Genomic DNA, 26863 nt, shown 5'->3' with positions numbered 1-26863 from the left:
TGAATTCTCTGTAAACTGTGAATGATAAAATCTACCTCTAGGATAGTTCAAGTCTCAAGCAAAATAAGGAACAGAAAACACCTAAATCTAGAAGCCCTAATAAATGGTCATTCTTTTTCATTGTAGACACAGAGTCTGTTCCAGGATTGATCTCCAATTACTCCAGGCCAGTTTCAAATGCCCTCATCCAACACCCACAAGCCATAAGGTTTTTATCTGGGTGGCCCTCCCTGTAGAAGACCACCACTTCTCCACTCCTTTATTTCCATGGCTTCCCATGGCTTCCTTCCTTAGCCTTCCATGTTCCACACTAGTTCTTATCCAGCCCCAACCTCCCTGACTTCTCTATCCTCTCACCACAGCACTTAAACTCTTCCTTACTCTGTTTTTGTTTTTGTTTTACCTTGAGATGGAGTCTTGCTCTGTCACCCAGGGTGGAGTGTGATGGCATGATCTCGGCTCACTGCAACCTCCGCCTCCCGGGTTCAAGCAATTCTCCTGCCTTAGCCTCCTGAGTAACTGGAATTACAGGCACATGCCACCATGTCCAGCTAATTTTTGTATTTTTAGTAGAGATGGGATTTCACCATGTTGGTCAGGCTAGTCTCGAACTTCTGACCTCATGATCCGCCTGCCTCGGCCTCCCAAAGTGCTGGGATTACAGGCGTGAGCCACTGCACCCAGTCGACTCTTCTTTAAATGTCATTATTGACTTCCTGGAATCATTCTCTGGGTGTTTCCTATGAACCCAGATACCTGCCCACACCGATTTGTCCCCACCAGGGGTCTAGTGAGCACTTGAGGGCTGGTCACTTGATTTGACAACAGTGGGCAGAGGCAGGCACTAGGCAGGCTCAGCCTTGCTCTGGGCTGAATGAGCACGCACCCACTGGGCACAGCATCCTCATTCCAAGCCACCCCGGACAGCTTTACCTGCCTGGTGTCCCAGGGTTTGAAATTTCTGCCACCTACAGAGGGATTGCTTTGTGATTATTTTTATCCTCAAGATATTCCTTTGTTAAAATACAGGTAATTCCTAGAAGGAGGCTACTTGCTTCCAAGTTCTTATCTTGAGTCACAGCCTGTGGGATCTTAACCCTTCAATGGTCAGCTAATCCCTGGGTTGTTGCAGCCTCAAATGAGATCATATAGCTGAAAATGATTTCAGCATTGTGAAGAGTAATATATAATCAAAGGATTATTTTCAGTCAGTGTTGGAAGGTATTAGCAATTATCTCCCTACTTACTGAAAATGGCATTTGAAACAGGTCCCCAAAGACTGAATCTCTAGTGATTGAATTCCAGACCACAAAGTAAGTCAAAGACATTTATGGTGCCAGGGGCAGGTACTTTTCCACTCAAAGCCTGCTGCCTAGGTGGCTGCTGCCTGAATTCTAGGCCAGTTCTGACCACTGGAGTCTTGGAGCAAAGAAGGGGCTGTTCATGTGACTGAGCTGTTGAGTCCAGAGGCATAGAACAAGGAAGAGTCTTGGAAGCCTCTCATTTTACAGATGAGGAAATTGAGGCCCACAGAGAGAAAGTTGCTCGCCCATCCAAAGTCAGGGAGCCTAAAGAGAAAATTATGCCTGGGCCAAAATAGCTGGGATGGGACTGGAGGCCAGGAGGGGGCCAAAGACAGGAGGGGACTGACCTCTCTTGGGGGCTGTCCCTATGCACACCCAGCACAGATGGACAGAAGACTCCACTCAGCCTCTCATCCAAACCTCCTCCCCCATTACCCTACCCCCACTTCCCAGTGCAACTAGCCTCTCCTTGCTTGGGGCCACTCTGCCAAGAGGCCTCCCATCCAGGCCCTTGGCCCACAGAGAGAAAGTCTGAAACAATGCCTCTAAACTGAAAACATTTTTGTCTTTCTCCACAGAACAATGGCCATTAACAGGCATGGAACTGGAGCAGAAATGGGCCTGGGAGCCTGGAGGGGTGTAGGAGTGGGGAGGGGATTGGGGTGACAGGCGGCAGAGGAAAGCGCCTGCCCCCACCTCCTCCTATCATCCCCTGTACCCCTGTCCCTAACGAGGTGCTTCTGGCGGCACCTGACTTTTCCACTGCAAACACCACTTGGCCCCCGGCCCCTCACACTCTCATAAGGTTCTAAGGGGCTGCACAGGCGCCTCCCACCCCAGCCATGCCCTGGGCACTCACCACACACCAGGAAGGCAAGGACTGCAGCAGGGGGACAACTTAAAACAGCCCCACCAACACCCCACAGTGGGTCTCCCAGTTCCCCGAAAAGGCCTGGATGCCCTGCTGAAGGGTGAGCAGGGCCATATGGGTGACCTGGAGGACCCAATTCCCTGGCCATGGGAACCCCCAGCCTGGGCTCTCTTTGGGGGTAGCTGAGACAACGAGCCCCCACCCAGAGCAGGAGATGACGCATTTTTTCTGTGGCCACAAGCCTCTTTGACGGGTCCGCCCCACTGGGGAGCAACTGAAACCTCATCCCACCCAACGCGGCCTTTGTCTGCACTACATATTTGTCTTATTTGGAAGATTTTTGTGGGTTTTCCTGTCTTTCTCCAGCGCTCACTGCCCTGAGGGGGACGAAGGCCGTGGCGGAGCTGAGGGAAGCGGGTGAGAGGCATTTTTGGGGCGCTGTGCCTGGTGGTCTGCAGCACATTTGGGGGTGGGAGAGAAATCCGCCCCACACACCCTCGGTGCCCCAGTGATGCCTTGGCCCAAGGCCACACTCTGGGCCTTGCCTGTCCACTGTGGACTCGTGCCCCTCCTGGTCCTCCCAGGGCTGTTTCCTCTCCATCTTCTCTCAGCCTCCTCAGCTCACTCTCCAGTACTTCTGTTTATTCCTTCATGTTCCATCCTTCCAGCCAGCTTGGCACCTCATCATTTCCTACCTCCCCTGTCGCTAGACCCTCCGCTTTCTTTCTACCTGTCTGAATTGTGAAGACTCTCCCAGGGCTTGTTCCCCCATCTTGCCTCCTCCTGGGAGCCTCCCTGGACTACTCTAGCGCTTGGCAGGATCTCCTCCTTCTGAAATCAAAAAGTATGTGTTTTCTATCCTTTCTGTGATTCTAAACACACCCTGCAGCCCTATACCACCTGCCCAGCTAGATAGAGGCCAGAGGCCATGGCTTTTGTGCCTTGGCCTCCAAGTCCCATCCTGCCTTGTACAAAGCAATTGCTCAACTAATATTTGTTGGTTTGGGGCTTCTTAAGGGCTACCCATGAGATTATCAACAAATTAGAGAATTTCAGTGATGGAAGGGACCTAAGAGCTTGAATTCTTGCTAAGAGGTGTCTGGGTTCAGCTTACATGCCTCTAATGACAGGGATCTTACCACTTCCTGGGGCAACCCATTCCCTCACCTGTAACTCTGACCATAAGAAAGTTCTTCCCCACGTTGAGCTAAAACCTGCTACCTTCTGGCTTTCCCCACCCTACTCCCAACTAGTTCACATCAAACTATTCCAGTCCTCTTTCCTCATGACCACCCTTCAGATATTTGAGGGCAGCAATCTCCTACCTCTGCAGTCTTTTCTTTTCCAGGGGGAAACATCTGTAGTCCTAACCTTCAGTGCCCCAGTGCTCCTGATGACCATGGACTTTTGGTATTCCCCCCACCCCTGTGCTGGGCCTCTCCCACATCCCTGCTGAACTCGTTCTCCTCACAAAATCCCCCTTCTTTTGGGGTTAGGATGGATGTTACAAGCTTTCAAATGGGGCTTGCCTCCATGTAGTGATTTGAGACATCCTAAAAGAAGGAAATCACTCTCTCACGGGGTTTTAAAAAAAATGAGGAGATGAGAGGAGCCCAGCAGCTTCCCTCTCCTCTCCTGAGGTAGCAGAATCCAATAACCAATTTTACCTGCACATGTCAGTGGAGGTAAAATTGCCACACACCTCAAAGATTGTCTTGTGGGTCATTTATGTACATTTTAATATGGCTATTTCAGAGGGACTACCAAATATTTTAAACCAAAGGGGTGACTCATGGTGGCATTTCAGGCCAATGAAATATTTTGGGAGAAGCAGGTCTTGTGGTGCCTGGCCTGCCTCTGCCTTGGCTCTCTCTGGGTGATGGAGAGCTTCCTGTCCCAAGTATATTGGCATTAGGACCAGGTACTTCCCAAGAGGCTGCCCCCTCCAGACCCTGGCCCTCATAGCCTGTGCTAATTATTGAAACTTATGCTTTCCTGCATTGTAGAGTTGACTATCTTTCTTATGTATTTTTTCTTATAGCAAATGAAGGACTCCTTGAAAGAAGTGGCAGGGATCTCAAAAATATTCTTATCAATGTCCTGTATCTTGATCATAGTGGTGTTTACACAAGGGTATGCATTTATGGAAACTCATCAGACTGGACACTTTAAGTCTGGGGTACCCAACCCCTAGACCAGTACCTGTCTGTGGCCTGTTAGGGACTGGGCTGCACAGCAGGAGGTGAGCAGCGGGCAGGTGAGCATTACCACCTGTGCTCCGCCTCCTGTCAGATCAGTGGCAGCATTAGATTTTCACAGGCACTCAAACCCTATTGTGAACTGCTCATGCAAGGGATCCAGGTTGCATGCTCCTTGGAGAATCTAATGCCTGATGATCTGAGGTGGAACAATTTCATCCTGAAACTACCCTCACCCCATTCCTGGTCCATGGAAAAATTCTCTTCCACAAAACTGGTCCCTGGTGCCAAAAAGGTCAGGGACTGCTGCTTTAAGTGGTTGCGTTTTATTGTATGTGAATTATAACTTGATTAAGTTGGTTTTTAAAGAATGTTTTCATATCCCTTAGAGAGTGTGGAGTCACATCCTGCTGATACCTGGGTTCAATGTGCATTTCTGGATTTATTTTCTTAGTTAAGCTATACCCAGAGCTATAGCCAGGAGCCATTTTAGCTTTTATTCTCAACTCCTGATCTGACAGGAGGCGGAGCACAGGTGGTAATGCTCACCTGCCCGCTGCTCATCTCCTGCTGTGCAGCCCAGTCCCTAACAGGCCACAGACAGGTACTGGTCTAGGGGTTGGGTACCCCAGACTTAAAGTGTCCAGTTTGATGAGTTTCCATAAATGCATACCCTTGTGTAAACACCACTATGATCAAGATATAGAACATTGATAAGAATATTTCTGAGATCCCTGCCACTTCTTTCAAGGAGTCCTTCATTTGCTATAAGAAAAAGATACATAAGAAAGATAGTCAACTCTACACTGCAGGAAAGCATAAATTTCAATAATTAGCACACTGCTGACTTGACGTGGCTCCTCAAACAACCAGACAGAAATAGAGCTCTCCATTCACTGACCTTGCCTCTGACCCAATCCTCCTACCTGGTGGCTCAGGCCCAAATCCCAGGAGACACACTTGATTCCTCACCCTGCTTGTCTTGCAGGATTGCTTTAATATGATTATTGGCACCACTAATAGTGCTGTGATTACAGTTCCCTCATACACCTGCCCCCGGCCTAGTCTTGCCAACTGCTTACCTAGAGAATTGAAGGCTTCTTGTTGGCCTTCTGAATGCAGGGGTACTACTATCCAAGGGTGATTCACCAGACCATGGCTGTTGCCTTGAGCCTTCCAGCCACCCTGTTCCAGAAGCCTGAGGGTTCACCACCTTTGAGCCAAGGTTCTAGCCATCCTGTCTGAGCTTGGCTCAAGGTGTTTGGGCCCTAAGATGCTAGTCCCTTCTGCCCAAGCACCTGGCTTTTGTCTTGTCATGAGTTTATTAGCATGTCCTTTAAAAAGAAGACAGTGGGCTGGGCGCAGTGGCTCATGCCTGTAATCCCAGCCCTTTGGGAGGCTGAGGCGGGCGGATCACAAGGTCAGGAGATTGAGACCATCCTGGCTAACATGGTGAAACCTCGTCTCTACTAAAAATACAAAAAAAATTAGCCGGGCTTGGTGGCAGGCGCCTGTAGTTCCAGCTACTTGGGAGGCTGAGGCAGGAGAATGGCGTGAGCCCGGGAGGCAGAGCTTGCAGTGAGCCAAGATCATGCCACTGCACTCTAGCCTGGGCGACAGAGCACGACTCCATCTCCAAAAAAAAAGAAAAAAAAGAAGACAGTGGTTTCCTGTGGGTAAGAGACTGAGGTGATTTCCCACCAGACTGCAAGCTCACTGAGGGCAGAGACTGAGTCCTATCCCCCTTCATTACCCTCAGCTTCTAGTTGTGTGCTTGGTACATAGATGGTGTTTGATAAACATATGTGAACTGACTTAATGAGTTCAATTTAGGCCAGGCACAGTGGCTCATGCCAGTAATCCTAGCACTTTGGGAGGCTGAGGTGGGAGGATCACTTGAGCCCAGGAGTTCAAGATCAGTCTGGGCAACATGACGAAACCCTGTTTCTACAAAAAATACAAAAAAACTAGCAGAGCATGGTAGCACACACCTGTAGTCCTAGTTACTTGGGAGGTTGAGGTGGGAGGATCACTTGAGCTTGGGGGCAGAGGTTGTGTAGTGAGCTGTGATTGCACCACTGCACTCCAATCTGGGTGACAGAGTGAGACCCTGTATCAAAAGGAAAAAAGAGTTCAACTTTATTAAAACCTTCGGGGAATGTCCCACTCATCAAACATAACCAAGTGATGGTGAGGATGTGGAATGATTTGGTAAAACCATTTTAGAGAGCTATTTGGCAATATGTCATCAATAGGAAGATGCCCTCCTAAGTCTTTACTCTGAAGAAGCTCTCTTTTGTAGGTGCATAAGAATGTTGATGGCAGTGCTGTATGTAATCATGAAAAGCTGGAAGCAGCTGACATGGAGACTGGACATTGAGGTAGTCACACAATGGACTGTATACAGCACAGAACCAACCACAGCTTCACTCATCAATGTGGGTGGCTCTCAGAAACACACAATAGATCAGAAAAGAAAGTTGCAGATGAATGTATACAGTATGATACCACTTATATGGTCTTTAAATACATGCAAGACAATATTACATATTGTAAATATGGAGAAATAGTAAAACAGAAACACAGGGAGCGGCAAATATCACATTCAGGAGAGTGGTCACCTCAGTGGGGGGAGCAGAGAGATGGGATTGAGTCAGGTACACAGAGGGCTTCCCTGGTATTGGCAAAGTGTTATTTCCTAGGTTGGTAGGTACATGGTGTCTGTGATATAATTCTTTATTCTGCCATCATCATTACTGTCGTTCACCAAGCATTTCTGGGTCCTTCCCCTTCCAAGCGCCTGAGAGAATAGTAATTTCAGGTTTTCTGTGGTTGGCAGAGGCCCTGTGACTAGTTCTGGTCAATGACTTGTGAGCTAGAGCATTAACTGCCTTTTTGAGACCCTCTAGATTCCTTTTTTTTTTTTTTTTTTTTGAGACAAGGTCTTACCCTGTCACGAGACTGGAGTACAGTGGCGCAATTACAGCTCACTGCAGCCTCCAAGTCCTGGGCTCAACTGATCCTCTTGCCTTAGCCTCCTGAGTAGCCAAGACTACAGGTGCACACCACCACACCCGGCTAATTAAAAAAAATGTTTTTAGAGACAGGGTCTTGCTATGTTGCCTAAGCTGGTCTTGAACTTGGCCTGAAGTGATCCTCCTGCCTTGGCTTCCCAAAGTGCTGGGATTACAGGCATGAGCCACTGTGCCCGGCATCTCTTTTGCTTCTGACAATGCTTCAGATGGTGGCTGTTCCACCAGGCTGGGTCCTTAAGTGATTTCAATGGTCAGAGCCTCCTGCTCATCCACAAAGGGCATGTAGCAGAAGTGAGAAGCAGTAAGTAGCAGAAGCAGAAGTGTGTGTTAAGCCACTGAGATATTGGGGTTTTTACTGCAGCATAATCTAGACTATTGTGATACACACCTTTTAGTGTGTCTAGAATAATTCAATTAAAAAATTAAATGAGGAAAATATCCATAGCTTTCAGGCAAGTTCTAAGATGGGACAAGAGAAGGGGGCTTAAGAGAGTAGAAGGCTACATTTCCATTGCTGTTTCCTGAAGAAAAAAAGACATTTCCTAGCTCCCTTTTACCCCTTGGGTGGTAGCAGCAATGAGTTCAGGAAGACTTTCGGCTGGGGTGTCCCTGGCATTTCATTACACCTCTCTTGGAAACTCATTTAGCGCCACTGTGCTTTCTCCTGCCCAGGCCTCAGCTTCAGGAAAAAAGCCCAGCAATCCCCAGGCATTAGACACCTGCAGGGCAGACTTGGTTTTGGCACATTGTTTGGGCTTCTAAGTCCCCCACCTCCCCAAAGCTGCAGCAACATCAGCCAGAGCAGATACATAAGATCAGAGCAGACAGGAAGTGAGGGAGTTCTTGCCTTAGGTGCCTGGCAAGAATGTGAGCCTGGGCTCCCGGGAGCATGGGGCTGGATGGCTCTGTCACACAGTCTACAGCCCACTGACACTTCAAATGCCAGCTTCCTGCCTTCTTGCCTCCGGAGGAAGCATTCCTGGATTACCTTGCCTGGAAGGGAGGGGAGGAGGAGCTGCAGGTAATACCCGGATTTCTATGGTGCTATTCTTCCTAAAGGTTCAAAAGACATCTCTTCTGTGATCTCCTGTGGCCTTCCCCAGAAATAGGGCAAAGAGAGGAAGACTCTCATTTCCCAGTCCAGGTAAAGAAATGAGGGTCCAGAGAGGGTATGCAAATAGCCTGAGGTCATATAGCAGGACAAGAGTATGATTCTGGTGGGAAAGGGTCTATGTCTCCACACCCCATCTCTCCCCATCCACTACCCCAGACCCACCCTGCTGGGCAGGCTGGCTGGTCCCCGTATGTGGGCAGCAGCCTTAGTACTCTCAGTTGCCTTTTTTTTTTTTTCTGAGACGGAGTCTCTGTCTGTTGCCCAGGCTGGAGTGCAGTGGCGCGATCTCGGCTCACTGCAAGCTCCGCCTCCCAGGTTCACGCCATTCTCCTGCCTCAGCCTCTCCGAGTAGCTGGGACTACAGGCACTCGCCACCACGCCCGGCTAATTTTTGTTTGTATTTTTAGTAGAGACGGGGTTTCACCATGGTCTCGATCTCCTGACCTCATGATCCGCCCGCCTCGGCCTCCCAAAGTGCTGGGATTACAAGCGTGAGCCACCGCGCCCGGCCTCTCAGTTGCCTTTGCAGAAGGGTGAGCTGGGCCCTGTGTGTCCACTCAGCTTGTCCTGGGCCTGAGCAGAGAAGAGGAAGAGGAGGAACTGGGAGAGGCTAAGGTCAGCCCCCTCCCTGCCCACAATCCCCCAACAGAGCAGTGATGACAGGTTGGCCTTGAGCCCCGTGGTCCCGCCACTGGGAGGTCAGGCCAGGAGGCTGACGGAACACCGGGGCTGAAGAGCCTCCAGATAATGCAACTGGGGCAGCCTCTGTGGGTGGAAATGACATTTCTTGACTCTAAATAGCCCATCTCCGGAGCCCCGGAGCCTGGGCAGGGCTATTAATTCCTGGACTCCCGGGGCTGCCTAGCCCTGTCATTCTGTTTGCACAAGTTGTGTAAGATCTCAGGCATTTTTCCTGCCACCCTTCTCCCCCACCTCCCTTCAGGTTTCCTGTGCGATTTCAACAAGGGGTTAGTTTATTTCCAGTTTCAGGTCTGGGATTCGAGCTGACCACATACATATTTTGTCCTTCTCACAAGTGACACTGCTCAAGTCAACAGCAAACTCTTGAGGGTTTTCTTTGTAACCTGGTGTCTCTGTAATGAAAGGTAATGTGTATGTGAATGGATGGCAAAAAGAGAGGCCATCTCTATGCATGCATGTGTGTGTGTGTGTGTATCAAGTTAATTAATCAATTGATTAATCAAACCCCCAGATTATTTTTGAGTGCTTACTACGTGTCAGGCACTGGGCTAGTGCTCGGTGTAAGGGGTAAACAAGAGTCCTAACTGATTTAAAAAAAAAAAACTGTTACCACCCCCAGGGCAGGCCCCTGGTGGTGTCTGCTGGCCCAGCTGGGCATCCCTGACAATAGTTCCCAACATCTCTGCATCCTGCCCACCCTTGCCAAGCCCCCGGTTATGTGCCATGCTGAGAATGACGCAGAGAAAGACAGGTAGGTGCAGGAGGTTCTAAATGCAGAAAATCAACAGGTCGTGGTGGCTGACTGGCTGGAGAAATAAGAATCAACAATTAGTCAATGACAAGTCCAAAGTGTTCAGCCTGAGGACACTTAGACTATTGGACCTTTGAGGGCAGACATGGCAGCTCCTACTTATGGGGAAGGCACCTGGTAGGTTCAGCATTCCCCGTTCGCGCCTGTGTCCAGGCTGGGCATTTCAAGGACAGCCGCAGGGAAGACACATTTTTAATCATTATGACTGGTGTGTGTGTGTGTGTGTGTGTGTGTGTGTGTGTGTGTCTGTCTGTCTGCTATTGACATCTAGTGGGTGGAGAATAGGGGTGCCACTAAACATCCTCTGAAGCACAGGACAGCCCCATCCACAATAAAAAATTATCCAGCCCAAAATATGAATAGTGCCAAAGTTGTGAAGCCTGAGTTTCTGTGAATCTGATCACAGGGTCCACAGGAAACTTAAATCATCCCAGTTTCACCCAGACCCATGCAACGTGGACTGACATTCAAGCTAACCCTAGGCCTCTGAAAGGCCTGTTTAACCACAGAGGAAAGCCTAAACCATGCATGTCATACCTGACTTCATTTATTGGCCATCTATGATGTCTCAGGTTATTTACATAAATTACTGCTAAGCTCTTCCACAACTGTAAAGAGACAGGTGGCGCAATCATCATTATCTCTATTTCACAGATGAGCAAACTGAGGCTCAGAGAGGTTAGATAACTTATCCAATAGCATACAACTTGTAAGTAACCCCAAAGCCCACTCTATTCTCTATACTATTACTATACATATATCTGCTTATAGTCTCATCTTTTGAAAACTCATAATTGGGTGTAACAGATGAGGGAACTCTGTATTATCTAGACCTTTCCATAAACTCTAAGCACCTCCTTCCCCAACCATTCTGGGTGAGTGGGAATCTCTATGCTTAAAGCATGTAAAGATGTGCCAAGGGGATGTGGTTCCTGGAAAAGCAAAGCCCATGGCCATCAAGGAGATGAAAATTTGCTCAAGTTTATTAAGGGGTCAGGGAAGCACAAATTAAAGTAACAATCAGATACCTCAGGGTGGTTCAGAGGACTAAGAAATCACCAAGGGCTGTGCCACCTATTTGCCGCTGGGGTGTGGGGGAAAAAGCACCCTCATTCATTGTTGACTGGGACATGGACATGAAGTGCTAGACCTTCTGCAAAAGCAATCTGAAATATTTTCTAAAATTAAATCCAGGGACAATTCAGCCTAGCAATCCAACTTCTGGGCACACAAAGATATGTGACAAGGGCTTTTATCACACCGTTGCTCACAGTAGCAAAAAACCGGAAACACAGTGGATGCCTGTCAGAAGGGGGTAGTTGAATAAATTATACACACCATGGGGGTGAGGAGAGAGGATCTGCTGTAAAGGGGCAGAAGAACTGTTTAGGGTGAGGGAACTGTTGATTAAGTACAATTACCCAAATTCATCCAACTATAAACTTAAAATGGGTGAATTGTATGTAAATAATTTTTAAAGAAAAGACTGCTATGCAACCATACCAGTTCCTATGAGGTATTAATGGACAAGAAAAGATACAGAAAAATGTCACTCAAGATCCCATTTTTATACCTTTGTGTGTATGTAAATGTATAGGGAGATGCTTGCATATGTTTATATGAACATGGAGAAAAATATAAAAAGGTTCATTCTAGGGTCTTCATATGGGTTACCTGGAGATGGGGGGCAAGAAAAGTCAAGAAAAAAGAAAAGGAAAAGAGAACAGACTTTAAAAATATGTGTGATATGATCAAGAGATCGAGACCATCCTGGCCAACATGGTGAAACTCCGTCTCTACTAAAAATACAAAAATTAGCTGGGCGTGGTGGTGTACACCTGTAGTCCCAGCTACTTGGGAGGCTGAGGCAGGAGAATTGCTTGAACCCGGGAGGCGGAGGTTGCAGCGAGCCGAGATATGCCACTGCGCTCCAGCCTGGCAACAGAGCAAGATTCCGTCTCAAAAAAAAAAAAAAATATATATATATATATATATGATATATATGTATATATGATATGGAATGTATGTATTTATGCAACTGCTAAAAGTGTGTTGGACCAGAGCTGGGGAGGAGGTGCGGGCCCCCGGGGTCCCCTGGGGTCCGCGGGCCGGAGACTCGCGATCCGGGCGGTGAGTCACAGACAGGCCCGGCTTGGCCGGCGCCTGCGGGCGCGCTGCAGCTGAACCTCGTCGGGGGCGCGGAATCCCTCACCTCGAGGAAAGCAGACGCCCGCCGCCCGGGAGACAGACCGCGCGGGGGTTTTCCAGCGGGGGCAGAGGCTCCTGAAAGGCGCATTGTCAGCCTGGGGAGGCAGCGCGGCGCGGGGACAGCGGGACAGCAAGGCTGGGGGTGGGGCTGGGCGCCCGGTGGCCGCGTCTCAGATCCCTGGCCCGCCACGTGGGTCCTGATTCTCCTGATGCTGGGTGGGAGGCCCACAAAGCTCCTACTCCGCGCAGAGGCGACTACCGCCTGCATGGGGTCCGGAGCTCAGTGCCCAGATTGTCCCAGGATTTGTGTACAGTTTTGCCTCACTTTAGAGCCCGAGAACAGCTCCAGCAGGTCCTGGAATTTGTCTGTGTTTGTGGCTCCCTCCTTGGGGCCCAGCAAGGAGCCTGGCACGTTGCGAGCGCTCAAGAAACATTTGCATGGTGAATCACAAGGGCCTTTGGCAGAAGTTGCCAGGGAACACCATCCTGACCTCTGGGCTCCACAGCCACACCCTCTCTCCAGAACCCTGTGCAGCCTTCCTGTACTATTAGAATCCCACTCACTTGACGGGCTTGATCATTAGGCTTCCATAGCTGTGTCCAGCCTCCTCAGCCGACAGGGAGGCCCTGAGAGCACGGACTGTATCACACATGTGACCACTTCCCAGAGCAAAACTGCAGGCGACCCCACACACAGTAGGTGTCTTTCAGGAAAACATTGTGACAGGGAAGAGAAAGAGGATGCTTTGGGTCCAGTGGTTCTCTCTGTGTCCCTGAGTAAAAATCCAATTAGGTCTCAGAAATTCTGTTTTGTTTTGTTTTGTTTTGTTTTTTTTGTACCAAGAGAGAAACTAAGAAATGTAGCCTGAGCTCTGGGCCACTCAGGAGGCTGGTGGCAGGAGGGCAGGAGTATGGCATAACTTTGTAGCTTAAAAAAACAACAACCAAATTAGAGCACTAGTTTAAGGGCTGAGTCAAGAGGGCCAAGACGTGTCTCTTGTTCCCTAGTCCTGGGCTGTTTGCCAGGGGAGAGGAAAATGCTTCCAGAAAGTCCAAGTCCAGGTTTAGTGGCTCCAAGGGAAAGATTTTTCTACATGGAACTAAAGCAAGAACTAGGTCGTAAACCAAAATCTTCTAACTTCCTCCATGACCAGGGTTGCAAGAGAGAAATGGGAGTAATGGAAAGAATAAGGGACTTGAAGTCAAAAGGTCTCGATTTGAGCCATGGCCTCAGCCTCTTAGATCAGCCCCATGACTCTAGGAAAGTTCTTTGGCTTCTCTGAGCCTCCGTTTCCTCATCTGTAGCCTGGGGATAATAATGCCACTTCATTCACATGACATTCTACTGGTGGATGGGTGAGTACCTATCTCAGCTCATGACACACAGCAAGTCCTCAGTAGAAGTCTGTGGGTCAAACAGATAAGCATACAACAGTGCTTACTGCAGCATTATTCACAACAGCCAAAACGTAGACACAACCCAAATGTATAGATAAATAAAATGTGGTACATCCATACAATGGAATGTTTTTCAGCCATAAAAAGGCATCAAGTTCTGATCCATGCTAACACACAGATGAAACTTCAAAACATTATGCTAAGTGAAAGAAGACACAAAAGTACATATATGGTATGATTCCACTTATATAAAGTATCTAGAATAGGCAAATTCATAGAGATAGAAAGTAGATTAGAGGTTACCAAGAAATAGGGAGTCATTACTTAATGGATATCGAATTTCTATTTGGGATGATGAAAGAGTTTTGGAAACAGATTTGGTGATGGCTGCACACACTGTGAATGTAATTATGCCACCGAATTGTATACTTTAAAGATGGTTAAAATGGCGGAATATATTATACATATTTCACCACAATAAAACACTTTTCAAGGAAGACTATGGAATCTGATTGTGAAAAGAAAGTTCTGCTTTTGGCAGCACATTTGTGGTAGCTCCCAAATGGAAATAGCCCAGATGTCCATCTATAGCAGAATGGATGAAATGTCTTCTGGAATGTTATCCAGTTGTGAGAATAAATGACAACCACACACAACAAGCTGAGTGAATCTTATGGACATAATGTGAGTGAAAGAAGCCAGACACAAAAGGCATCCTGTATGCTTCCATTTATACAAAGTTCCAAAACAGACAAAACTAATCTATGGTGCTAGAGGTCAGGACAGGGTTACCCTTGGGGAATAATTATTGGAAAGGGGCACTAAGGGGCTTCTGGGGTTGGCAACGTTCTGCTTCCTGATTTAGATGCTGTGACCTGGGTGTGTGCACTTTGGGGAAATTCTCCAACTGTTTTACACTAATGTATGTTCTTCTCTGTACATGTTTACTTCCAGAAAACATTTTTTTAAAGTTCTGGTTTGAGTCTTGAGTGGAGGGAATGGCAAACTAGAAAGTAAAGCTACAGAACCCTGATTTATACACACTTAACCTGTGCCAAGCCAAAGGGACTATGAAACAAGACTTATTCTCTACACTGCTTGTAATTCATACTCCCCTCTCCCCAGGCCTCCATGAGCTGTAACCAATTAGTTTTTTGACTCCAAACAGCAGACTTTCTACAGCTCACACTGGGGGGCATGGGGAAATGGGGTACACTGGCATCAAGAGAGGCCCTGATCCCAAGCTCACAGCCCCTGGAACAGAAACCCACCGTCACCCTGGGCTTGCAGACAGGGAGTAGGCATTCAGCATACTTGTTGGTGGATTGTGTCATAAAAGGTCTTCAAGTGCTCCCCTGGGCTCTCACTGATCTCTCTCACTACCTTCATTCAGAAATGGGCTGTTTGCAGCCCCTTGGGGGTGCTGCTGTCAAGGACATAGGGCCTGGAGGCCTAGAGGAGAAGTTGCCCCTTCCCCTGACATCAGGAATCCACCTCCCAGACACCATCCTGGATGCTGTGGAGAAAGCCAGTCTGAAACATTGACTTGGCCTGGGCTGACCCAAGGTGAGGCCTGACACCAAACAACCCCGTGGTTGGGGTCGGGGGCAGGGGATAATTTTTATTTTTGCTTGGTGGCAAACTGCTAAATAATAGATCTGGCTGGGGTTTCAGTTTCTTCCCCACCAGCTTGACCAACGTGTTTTCTGATTGACTCAATCAGCAGGTTATTTTGGCCCTGTGGGGACCCAGGCCTTGGTTTCTGCTCCTGGAGCCTTTCCCCTCTCCCCAGGGTGTTTAGGCTTCCCCCACAGTGTTGGGTTTGTTTGCCTGCCTGTCTGGGGCCCTGAGGACTGAAGCAGGCAGCACGGGCCTTTGCCAGACTGTAGGTGTTTACATGACGTGGGCGTGTGGCGCTGGGGGAACAGACCCCTGTTGCAGAGGTGTTCCTCATGCACAGCTAAAGCAGCAGCATCTCCTTCCTTCTTTTATGTGTCCCAGTAAATGCCATCCTCCTTCTTCCTCCAGGCTCCTCTGCCTTTCTCCCTGCAAAGCATAGCCAGCTACTCTTACTATTCATGACAGCAGTAGCAAAAACAGTAATTCCTTACATGTGAAAAGTGCTTAATGGTTTAGGAAGCCCTTCCACAGCTTCGTTTCATTTGACTCTCCCATGGCACTCTGAGGCTGAGGCTCAGTGAGGTTCTGAGACCCACTCAAAGTCACAGACTCGTCATCAGGCTTAGAGCATGTCCTTTGATTTCTGGTCCCATCTTCTCTCTTCTGACCCAAGATGCCTCTTGCTTTTGGAGACCAGGGCAGAAGGTACTAGTTGCCACTTCAAATCCACTTCTTCCTTAGCAACAGAACCTCAATCATATTCAAGGCAGCACTGTGCCCAGGCAAACGAAAAATTCCCAGACTTACTTGCAGTCAGTAATATGTAAGCAGAGACCTCAGGAAAACTTCTTAAAGGGATAGAAAGGATGGACCCTTTTTACCTTTCCTCATTGCCTAGAATTCAGATGTAAGAGCTAGAGCTCAGCAACTGTCTTGGACAATGTGGTGACTTTGAGGATAAAAGCCACTAGGATGGTACAGCAGAAATATAGATGAGTCGGTGTCTCAGATGACCAGAAAGCCACCATATCTGTCCGGATTCCCTACTCTCAGACTTCTTTTACATGACAGAAGGGTAAACTTCTATCTAGTTTAAGCCACTGCAATGTGATTTTCTGTCGTTTGCAGCCCAGTTTAATCTCTCCAGATGCAGGGACCTTGTTTCTGGTGACACACAGTCTCCTGTTCCCCTTCTACTCACCTGCATGGAATGCAAAGGGCCCTCTCCTCATAGTTCTCAGCTCTCATAGTTTCTACCTGCTGGACTCAGGTCATAAGGGTTATCCCAGGAAGGTGCCTTCCTGGGTCCCTTAAACCTGCTGAGAGTTCTGGAGAATGAGAATTGACATAGGGCACACTTTCTTCTGTGAGTTTCTATAGCCAAGCAAAACTAATGGGGGAAAACAAGAGAATTCCAAGCACTTAGCACTTTGCACAGATTGGATTCTTCTGAGAGCCAGTTTACAAACCCACACTTCCAATCCCCCTGTCACTCCCCCAACATTCCAGAGATTGAGACAGAGTTCATCACTTTGGGCCCATTCATCAGCCCCCTATACGCCAGAGCACAGCAGAAAATGGTAGAGTTCAAATTTTTGTGATCCCTATCACATGAATCCATCCCAGTAAAAAAATTTGGCCATACATCCCTAATAGATGCACATTTATAGACTCCTTCTTATTAGTTAGTCCGGATGCATGAAACTGCAAATAACTGAAAGCCCAGGCAGTAATTGTTAGATCTCTGAGGACCTTTACTGGGACCTAAAAAGAGATCAAAGAGAAGATGGTCTGAGGTCGCTTCATCAGATCAAGGATATCATTAAGGACTGTGCTCTCTCTCCAGCTTTCCGAAGTTCCTCCATCCTTAGTGTGTTGACTTTTGTTCTTAAGTCTGTCCCTTCAAAATCACACGTTAATACTGCATCTGCCTTTTCAGCAGGAAAATGGTGGTGGCAGCAGTGCCAGCTAGTCATGCTCTGACACTTGTCCCCTTCCTAGGAAGCAAAATGTCTGTCCCATGATGAATGTGCCCTGATGTCTCATTGGCTATGTTGGTCACATGGCTTCATTGGCCACAAAGGACTCTGGGTGAGTATTAGGCAACAAGGGAAGTGGGGCTGGGGTGGGCTGTTGTGTGGCCACCTTGTAGAGTCTGCATACACATGAACTAGTGGGCTAATGTTTTGGGTACATTATAAGACCTACACAAAAAATAGGGATTTAGTCGGGCAGGATGGCACACACTTGAAATCCCAGCAACTTGGGAAGCTGAGGCAGGAGGATTGCTTGAGCCCAGGAGTTCAAGGCTACAGTGATGTATGATTGCACCTGTGAATAGCTACTATACTCCAGCCTGGGCAATACAGTGAGACCCTATCTCTAAAAAATAAAATAAAAATCTTTTTAAAATATAGGGATTTTAAAAGGATAAATAAAAAATAGACATTCTAATGTTACTTCCCACTCAGCTCCTGGGGCACAGGCACCCACTCTGGAAACCACTGGTACAGCATAAACAGTACAACCTCTGCACAGAAGGACCTAGTATAAATCTTGTCCTGTTATTTACTAGCTGTAGCGCTGGTCAAACTCCTTTATCTTGTTAAGCCTCATTTTTCTCATCTGCAAAATGGGAATAGGAATAGAACCTACCTGACTGGTTTTTGTAAATTTCCTAGCATGGCACTCAGCCTTGTAAGAAACAATAAATATTAGGTAATATGTCTCATTTCAATAACAGCTTTCCATTTATGGGGCAAGAGATGGTGTGGGAAAGAGATAAAGTATTGAAAGCAATGGTAATCCCTCAAAGAACACTTTAATAATGCCCATCATTTAAGTATCCAGGTGTTTTTCATTTATATAGCAACAGAAGCCACATCCTGAGGATTCCTCTCAGGGTACAGCATGGGACCAGGAGTCTTGCCAATACTTCCCCAACTCTGCCACTACGAGTTATGAGCCCCAGATCCTTCATTACTCCCCTCTCTGGGGCCCAGTTTCCTGAGCTAGAACATGGGAGCTCCTAAGCCTGTCTCCCCTCCTTCAGTTCAAGGCATCCTATTGTCAGCCCCTACCTATGCAACATCTACTCTCTCCCCACTCCCATCCCATTCCACCCCCTAGACTTGATTTCTGAGGTCCTGCCCCTTGTGGCTGGCTTTCCCTTTCTCTAACGTGTTCACCTATTATTCTTCCTCCCGTAGTTTGGCCCTTTTGAAAGTGCTGTCTATCCTGGTATCCTATGAGAGTCCATGATCTCCCTAGGGAGGAAGAAGCATGAAGTTCTGGTCTCTGCTACAGATCGGCCTGGTTTTAGATGTTTTCCCTAAACACATTCAGATCACTTTCAGTGTGCCAGATCTTGTCCAAAGGGCTTTACATTTTAACTCACGTAACACCAGGAAGTAGATACTGCTATTGTTATCATCATCATCATCCTCATCTTCAAAAGGAGAAGAATGGGGCACAGAGAGGTTAAGTAATTTGCCCTAAGTCACACAGCTGGTAAGGGGCAGAGATGCATGTTTTTCCAGGCAGTCTGGCTTTACAGCCCATGCTCTTTTTTTTTCTTTTTTTTTTTTTTTGAGACGGAGTCTTGCTCTGTCACCCAGGCTGGAGTGCAGTGATGTGACCTCGGCTCCACCTCCCGGACTCAAGCAGTTCTCTACCTCAGCCTCCCAAGTAGCTGGGATTACAGGCACACACCATCACACCTGGCTAATTTTTGTATTTTTGGTAGAGATGGGGTTTCACCATGCTGGCCAGGCTGGTCTTGACCTCCTGACCTCGTGATCCACCCGCCTTGGCCTCCCAAAGCACTGGGATTACAAGCATGAGCCACTGCACCCGGCCTCTACAGCACTGCACAAAATAATAACAGTCTCAGTTGTGAGAAAGGACAAAGTTAAGAAATTGGTTATTATTTTGCTAAATAACTTGGGCAAGTTATTTAAACTTGTCATAGCTGTAAATGCTGAACCATTTGAGAGTATGTGGCAGACATCATGACATTTCACTCTAAATATTTCTGTATATATCTACCAAGAACAGAGACACTGTCCTATATGACCTGAGCACTATCATCACTGATACTATCATCTAATACACTGTTTATTTTCAGATGTCTCTAACTGTCTCGAATCTCACTCTGTTGCCCAGGCTGGAGTGTACTGGCATGATCTCGGCTCACTGCAACCTCCACTTCCTGGGTTCAAGCGATTCTCCTGCCTCAGCCTCCCAGATAGCTGGGACTACAGGTGCGCACTACCATGCCTGGCTACTTTTTTGGTATTTTTAGTAGAAACAGGGCTTTACCATGTTGGCCAGGCTGGTCTCAAACACCTGACTTCAAGTGATCCATCTGCCTCGGCCTCCCAAAGTGCTGGGATTACAGGCATGAGCCACTGCACCCAGCCTCAGTAATGTTCTTTATAGCTTTTTTTTTTCTTGTTCAGTATAGAGTCCAATTAAGGACTACACATTGTATTTAGTTGTAACGTCTTTTAAACTTTTAAAAATTGAGATATAATTCACATTCCATAAAATTTCCTCTAAAGTGTGTAATTCAGTGGTTTTTAAAAAATATATTCCCAAAGTTGTGCAACTATCACCACTAAATAATTTCAGAAAGTTTTTATGCTCAAAAGAAACCCCATGCCCATTATCAGTCACTTTCCATTCCCATTTAAGCCCATAGCAACCACTTATCTACTTCTTTGTTTCTATGTATTTGTATATTCTGAACATTTCATATAAAGGGAATCATACAATATGTGGCCTTTAGCGACTTGCTTTTTTACGTAGCATAATGTTTTCAAAGTTCATTCATGTTGTAACATGAATCAGAACTTTATTCTTTTTTGTGGCTGAATAATATTACACTCTATGCATATCCATACAGTGGAATATTATTTTATGTTTATCCATACATCTGTTGATGGACTTTTGGGTTGTTTCTACTTTTTGGCTACTGTGAATAATGCTGCTATGACACTGACTTTTTGAGTCCAGGCTGTTAGTTGAGAATGTCCCTCTGTTCAGATTGTCTGATTGTTTTTCTTGTGATTAGTTTCAGGTTCATGGTACCATTTTTCGTAACCTAACAAATGACTTCCTCTTTCAGCTGAGCCCAGCTATGGGCAAGCATCTCTGCTCAGCTATGTCTCTGGCAGGTGCTACAGTCTGGTGGAGGCAGAGCTTCTCACCTCCCCAACAAAGTGGCACTGTGCTCATTCCCACTGCCCACAGTCCCTGCCCCTGCCTTCCTTGCCTCGTGGGCATAGAACCTCAGAGCTATTTCAGGTCCCTTCGTGGTAGACCTGGCCTGGGAAAATCTGAGGTCTGGCTGCTGGACACAACTGCCTTCCTCAGAGGCATGAAGGTCATTACCTGGCTTGGCTCCTTCAGTCTGGTGGCTTAGCCCCTTGTTTCTGGTTCCCACTGGCCCCCAGAAATCACTCCTGGCAGAGAGCAGGAGGGAGAGAAGATGCATCACAGGGATGGGCTTCCTGTTGACAAATGCCGGCTTGTGGCACTGGGTGTGGTTATGGCTCAAAAGAGCATCTATCTAAAAATGGGTCCTGGCTGCTCAAAGGATTCAGAGCACGTGTGTCTTTGAGTCACTGCTATTTACTTCCCGCTGACAAAAACAACTTTTCTTTCTGGCTGGTTTTCTCTGTGCAGCCCCTAGGAGTCCCACTGCTGTGAAAATCTAGAGTCTCTTCCCTCATGGACCTCTTCCCCAGATGAATAGCTCAGCTTTCCTGGCAAGACCTGCAGGGTGGTGGGGACTGTGGCATCACAGCTGTTTGTTTATTCGTTAGAGCTGAGGGACAGGGCTTTTGAGTTACTTTCTCACTTGCTGTGTGGCTTTGAATAAGCCACTTGACCACTCTGTGCTCCAGTTTCCCAGCTGGCAATTAGAGGATGGGTGACTCCATTCTTTGCAGCATTTATCCACCGACTGAGGTTTATTTACGGGTGAGACAGTGGAGCAAGTAACCGAGATGGGGTGAACCTCCTTCCCAGGACGGTTAGACATTTAACAATAGGTTAGATCCCCTGTGGCCATCCTGGCAGATAAAGAGGTGGTTGTGGGAAGAAAATGAGCTTTAGGGCTAGACATTCCTGAGGCAAAAACTTGTCTCATTGTATCTTACTAGCTGTGTGGCCTCGGGCAAATTGCTTCATCTCTCTGATTCTTTGTATAAGGGGAATAACAGTTACAGCTTTTTTGTGGGGTTGATAGAGAGGTTAAAGGAGGTAACATCTATAAAGTGCTAAGTACAGTTTCTGGAATGTTGTAGATGCCCAATAACCATAGATATTGAGAAAGCCAAGCTGAATAGGGATCGTTTTACAAAATATATTAAAATCCTCACTCCTCTGTGTTGGCTTTTCTCATGCAGAGATTTAAGACAAGTAATTTACTGTTGCCAAATGAATACCCCCAAAATTTTACTGTTGTATTTTTCCTGAAAATTAAGGCCCCCTTATCTCTCACTCTCCTTTGCAGCCAGCCCAGATTTCACCTCCTTGGAAAACAGAACCAATCAGAAATGTGTTTGAAAAAGTCCCAAGTTATTGCAAGGAGAACCTTTTGGAAGGTGAACCGCTGTAGGGCCAGGCTTTGAACCCTGCCTGTGGAGCACTGTCTCCCTGGGAGGCTTTGTGGGTTCTGGCCTCCCTGGTGGCTCTGGTGGACCACCCACGGGGTGAGATTTCAGGACTGGCCAACCACAGTCCTCACTGTCTTGCAGGCTAATTCTTGATAGTCCATGAAGCTCCATTGACTTAAAGTTCTGATCCCTGCTGGAGAGAGATACCCCTGGGAAAATATATCATTTTAATCCTCTTCAATCATGTAACCATTAGTGTATGTAACTATGGCAGAAATTGCTGGTTATCCACTGTACCATTTCTCTCCTTCATTTTGTAATAGAAGTTCTGGCTACCCAGTTAGAGTAGGGTTCCACAGCCTCGGCACTCTTAATATCTTGGGCTGGATAATTCTTTCTTGTGGGGGGCTGTCCTGTGCATTGTAGAATGTTTAGCAGCATGCCTGGGCTCTACCTACCACCAAACACTCTCCCAGTTGTGACCAAAAAATGCCTCAGGTCGGGCGCTTGGCTCACACCTGTAATCCCAGCATTTTGAGAGGCCAAGGCGGGCCACTTGAGCTCGGGAGTTCGAGACCAGCCTGGCCAACATGGTGAAACCCCATCTCTACCAAAAACACAAAAATTAGCTGGACATGGTGGTGCATGCCTGTAGTGTCAGCTACTCGAGAGGCTGAGGCAGGAGAATCGCTTGAAACTGGGAGGCAGAGGTTGCAGTGAGTTGAGATTGCGCCACTGCACTCCAGCCTGGGCAACAGAGTGAGACCCTGTCTCAAAAAAAAAAAAGTCTCCTCAGTTGAGCGTCCCTGAGTTAGAGATACATTTCCGAACCTCCCTTGCAGTCAGATATAGTCATGTCACCAAGTTCTCGCCAATGGCATGTGACCTGGAATACTCAGGTTGACGTGTACCGATGCCAGGTCAGGCCTTTAATGGGAAGATTAAGCCCTCTACTTCCTGTGTCTCCTTCCCACTGGTTGTGATTGAAGTCAGTGGCAAGAGCTGGGGCAGCCATCTTAGGCCCTGAGATAGAAGCTGGGTGTTAAGGTGGCAGAGCAGCTACAGAGAAGGAGCCGTGGTGCCCAACCATGTGGATCTACCATATCCAGCCTGTTGCTCATGCTCAAGCTGCTGTGTGAGAGAGTAATAACCTGCTGTCTCGTTGGAGCCAATGCTACTTTGGCCTTCGTCACAGCAGCCAAACCTATGTCCTAATTAACATAATGAGTTTTTTGCTTCCTTACCTGACTGTAGAGTTGACACAAGCAGCAGGGAGAACCAGAATGAATAAAGGAAGGAATGACTAACTAGCCTCTATGGAGCCCCTCCTAAGTTTTAGACACTGTGCTGGGGCCTTTTGTGAATTCTCCAAGGGAGGGACCATTATCCCTGTGTTTCCAGAAGAGGAGGCCAACGCTCACAGAGGTTAAGGGCCTTGTCCACATCATACAGCCCCCAAGGGACAGAGCCAGGATTCAGCCCTAGGCTTGAAAGACCGCCACCCCCCACCCACCCCTACCATGTTGTTCCTTTGATTGAGAGACTGAACAAACATGAGCCTCCACTAAGGATGCTGCTGCCATCAGGATGAGTTGTCACATGAAGCCTTGCTCCCATCTCCACCCATCACTGTCTCTACCCCCTCACACCCCATGTTCTGCTTGCTCATCTCCTCGTGGCCCCGGCTTGTCTGTTCTTTGGTGCCTCTGTATCTTGGCTTAGGTGACCCTGTGGCCTGGGATGCCTTTAATATCCTTCCAAATCCCTACCCCCTATACCTGCTGGCTCAGAGCCCTGCAGCAGGATTCTGCTCAGACATCCCCTGCTCCAGGAAGCCTTCCCTGACTATAAACTTCTCAGTCAGACGAGGTCCCTCTCCTCTTGCTCCCTCCACACACCTGTACCATCCTCTGGTGGCACCCACCACATGGTCTGAGGTGTGATGTTTACTGTGAGAGAGTTCCTTGAGGGAGGGATTCTGTCTTCTCTGTCTGTACCTTTGCTGATCAGCATGAGGTCTGAAACGTGGTGCTCACTCAAGGATGGAGGGGTGGAGGGAGAGATGCTAGGATGCAGCAAAGCGAGGGACCAGCTCAGAACTGATCCATCCATTTGCATACATAATGAAAAGTCAGCTGACCATTGCCATGAAGAGTTTCACAGAGAGAAAATGTCCTTGAATTTTGTCCTCAAAAAGCTAAGATACTAGAACGAAGCTGAGAAGAATTCAAATACAGTACACACAAAAAGATGAACTGTGAAGGTTCTGCTTCTGTCTATGGAAAGGGTCCCCTGGGGCCCCCAGCAGGCCCTGGCTCTCTTCACCCCGTCAATTCCTAGGAAGGCCAACTCATTCTAACATCAACCTGCGTCAGACATAGTTAGGAAGAATCATCCGCTGCCAGAGAGCAGCACACAGAGATTCCCAGGCTGAAGAGAAAGTTCAGGGCCCCCCTGCCTTCCTGCCCCCACTCAATCCCCAGGTGGTGGGGGACTGGCTGTATGTCTTGTTCTGGGGGACCTGCTGGCATTCAGCAGTAGGGAAAGCCCTTCTCCAACCCTCTACTCTTGAGAAGCCTCCCTGGAGAACAAGGATGGGGGAACATGTAAGACAGGATGGCTTCCCTTTCTCAGAGGCTCTGGAAGCTCAGAGGGGTATCTAGAGAGCCAGAACACAGGCTGGGCACCTCAGAATGTCAGCCTGACCTCCCCTACTATGGGGGCCACCATGGATCCAGAGTTTCCATAGGGTACTCTTAAGGTTCTCTGATCAGCGGATTAGAAGTCTGGGCAAGAAGTTCAGCAATGAGGCCACCTTTTGCTAGAGCAGCTTTCCTTTCTCCCAGCGGAAGGGAGGGAGGGTAGGCCTTGCTGGCTGGATCAGTCCTGAGGGTGGGTGAGAACAACAGCTGTCCTGGTGATGGTGATGGTAATGGTGGTGGTAGTGGTGATGGTTGTGATGGTGGTGGTGGTGGTTGTGATGTGTTGGTGATGGTGGTGGTGGTGATGGTGATGATAATGGTGGTGGTAGTGGTGGTGGTGGTGGTTGTGATGGTGGTGGTGGTGGTTGTGATGGTGGTGATGGTATTGCTGATGTTGATGATGGTTGGATGGTGGTGATGGTGATGGTGGTGGTAGTGGTAATGATAGTGGTAGTAGTGATGGTGATTGTGATGGTGGTTGTGGTGGTGGTGGTGGTGATAATGATAGTGGTGATAGTGATGGTGGTGATGGTGGTGGTGACAGAAGCCAGCCCTACTGAGCCACAATTCTAAGCACTTATTTAATCCTCACAACAACCTTACCAAATTGATTCTGTTACTTCCCATATATTACCCAAGTGATTTTAAAGCCATTTTCCAGGGCAAAACACTCCCATGGAAGCATCCCACCTGCTCTTTGAGACCTTGGATGGGTCAATTCACCTTTCTGGTAGACTCCCCATCAGCAAGACACCAGCCCTGATGAGTTCCTCCTGGTGTTATGGGACTCAGTTGAGACCAACAATGCAAATGTGCTTTGAAAAAGTTGTAAGGACTCATCAGACTTATGCTGTTATCCTCCCCTCCTCAGCCAGTCTGGCCTGTGTGTGGACACCAAGGCCCACCAGGCATCCTCCAGGGAGGGAACCTGACCCTTCCATGTTTGAATCGTCCTTTCTGTCTTTTTCCTCCCTGCCCATCTGCCATTCTGTATAGCACAGGGAGGGTCTAGCCAGTGTGGACAAATGTCCCAACACTGGTTCTGCGCCTCACCAGCTATGTGACCTCAGGCAAGTTACTTCCCCTCCCTGGGCCTCAGTTTCCTCATCTGTGTATAAGGGGGTTACACTGAGCTATCCCTCCAAGCACCAAAATCCTAATGTCCTGTGGTCAAAAGCCAGTGGAAGGCCTGGGGAAAGCTGGAAAGCTCAGCTGAGCTCGGCTCCAGTTCCCACGTTAATGGCTTTGCCTAAAGGAGGCCCTGGCCATGGAAGCTGTTTTATCGAAATGTGTTCCAGCTCACTTAGATTACACTTCACTCCACTGAACTTCAAAAGAAGCACAAGAGCTCCTCTGCAGACAATTGCTTGTGGAACGTCAACACAGCCAGGCAGGCTTGAAGGGGTCACCTCATTGGGCAGCTGCGCAGGCTTTTAAGGACCCACAAGGGGGGAAAGCAGAAAGATGCAGGCAAGAGCCTCACACGGCTGAGCCTTTGTGGTTTTCACATGGTTATCGTCTTCCCCTGGTCACCAGATCTCCGATCCAGAAGAGAGTCTTGATGGGCCAGAAAGATAGCCTCTAAAAGGATGAAAAGAGTCCAAGGACTGCAAGCTCGAGGAGGAGAATGAAGCAAAACAAAATTGTGAGAGGACATGTTAGGGGTGAAATGTGTTAGCAATTGTGTGTGTGAAAAAGGGACACAAGTTTTAGTTCATGATAAAAGTTGTTCATGTGATATGGCTTCCAGAGAAACAAAAACTTTTGTGCTGCATTTAGAGAAATACAGTATGAAGTTGAGGAAAAATGAGAATATTGGCCTGGCATGATGGCTCACACCTGTAATCCCAGCACTTTAGAGGCCAAGAAAGGAGGATCACTTAAGCCCAGGAGTTTGAGATCAGCCTGGGCGATACAGGCTCTACAAAAAATAAACATCTCTACAAAAAATAAACAATATTAGCCCAGCATGGTGGCATATGCCTGTGATCCCAGCTACTCAGGAAGCTGAGGTGGGAGCCTCTGCTTTGTTGAACCTGGGAAGGCGAGGCCGCAGTGAGCCATGATTGCACCACTGCACTCCAGCCTGGGTGACAGAGGCTATGTAAAAAAAAAAGTAAGAATATTAATTGTTCCCCTTTATAAGTGCTTACTGTGCCAGATCCTGGAGCTAGCCAGTAATGTAGATAATCTCATCATTTTGTGATCCTCACAAAACCCAATGAAGTAAACACTAAGCATGATCTCATCATATTTCTGATGAGTAAACTGAAGTTC

Source organism: Hylobates moloch, unplaced genomic scaffold, assembly GCF_009828535.3.
Source record: "Hylobates moloch isolate HMO894 unplaced genomic scaffold, HMol_V3 SCAFFOLD_20, whole genome shotgun sequence".
Taxonomy (NCBI): domain Eukaryota; kingdom Metazoa; phylum Chordata; class Mammalia; order Primates; family Hylobatidae; genus Hylobates; species Hylobates moloch.
The sequence above is the reverse complement of the archived record's forward strand: the minus strand, read 5'-3'. Positions refer to the sequence as shown.